Raw genomic sequence first — 639 nt, 5'->3', positions numbered from 1 at the left:
GCAGGTGTGTATGCATGGGTGCAGGTGTTTATGCACATGAGTGCCTGTGTGTGTGGCCAGAGATTAGTCTTACATGTTGTTCTTCAGGTTCCATCTACCTTCTCTCTTGAAACAGGGCTTTCCTCTGGCTTGGAGCTCACCGGTTTGATGGTCAGGACACTCCACAGATCTACCTGGCATGGAGCTCACCGGTTTAATGGTCAGGGCACTCCACAGATCTACCTGTGTCTGCCTCTTCAGCCTTGGGGTGGCAAGCTTGTGCCACCATGTCCAGATTTTCAAAACCATCATTTCTAGGGATCCAAATCAGGGTCTCACACAATCAAGGCAAGCACTTTACCAACCAGGCTATTACTCAAGACCTTTTATACTTCCTAATTCTGTAAATTTTTGTGGAAAAGAGAAGTAGGGCTGTGTCTGTGGCTGGGCCTGTAGGAAATGACCAGATTGTACTGACCACACAATCCTCCGAATGAAGGTGGATGTATGGGAACAATCTTATGGGACAGGTTTTCTTTTCATCATTAAAATCCCATGCTTCATCATTTTAGAGAATTGAGAAGCTTATCACAGCAGCCTAAAGAGTGACTTTGTTCAGACAGAATAGCATGGATAGGGATGCTCACACGGAATAGCATG

At 45.9% G+C, this 639-nt stretch overlaps 1 protein-coding gene across 1 annotated transcript in view; it reads right to left on the bottom strand.

The window, feature by feature from the left end:
• Sh2d1b (SH2 domain containing 1B) overlaps positions 1-639 on the bottom strand; it is a 24,792-nt gene that overhangs the window by 1,233 nt on the left and 22,920 nt on the right. The window lies entirely within an intron of this gene.

The sequence above is a fragment of the Microtus ochrogaster genome, chromosome 6 (genome assembly GCF_000317375.1).
Source record: "Microtus ochrogaster isolate Prairie Vole_2 chromosome 6, MicOch1.0, whole genome shotgun sequence".
NCBI lineage: Eukaryota > Metazoa > Chordata > Mammalia > Rodentia > Cricetidae > Microtus > Microtus ochrogaster.
Note: the sequence above shows the minus strand (reverse complement) of the source record. Positions and strands in the feature narration are given on the sequence as shown.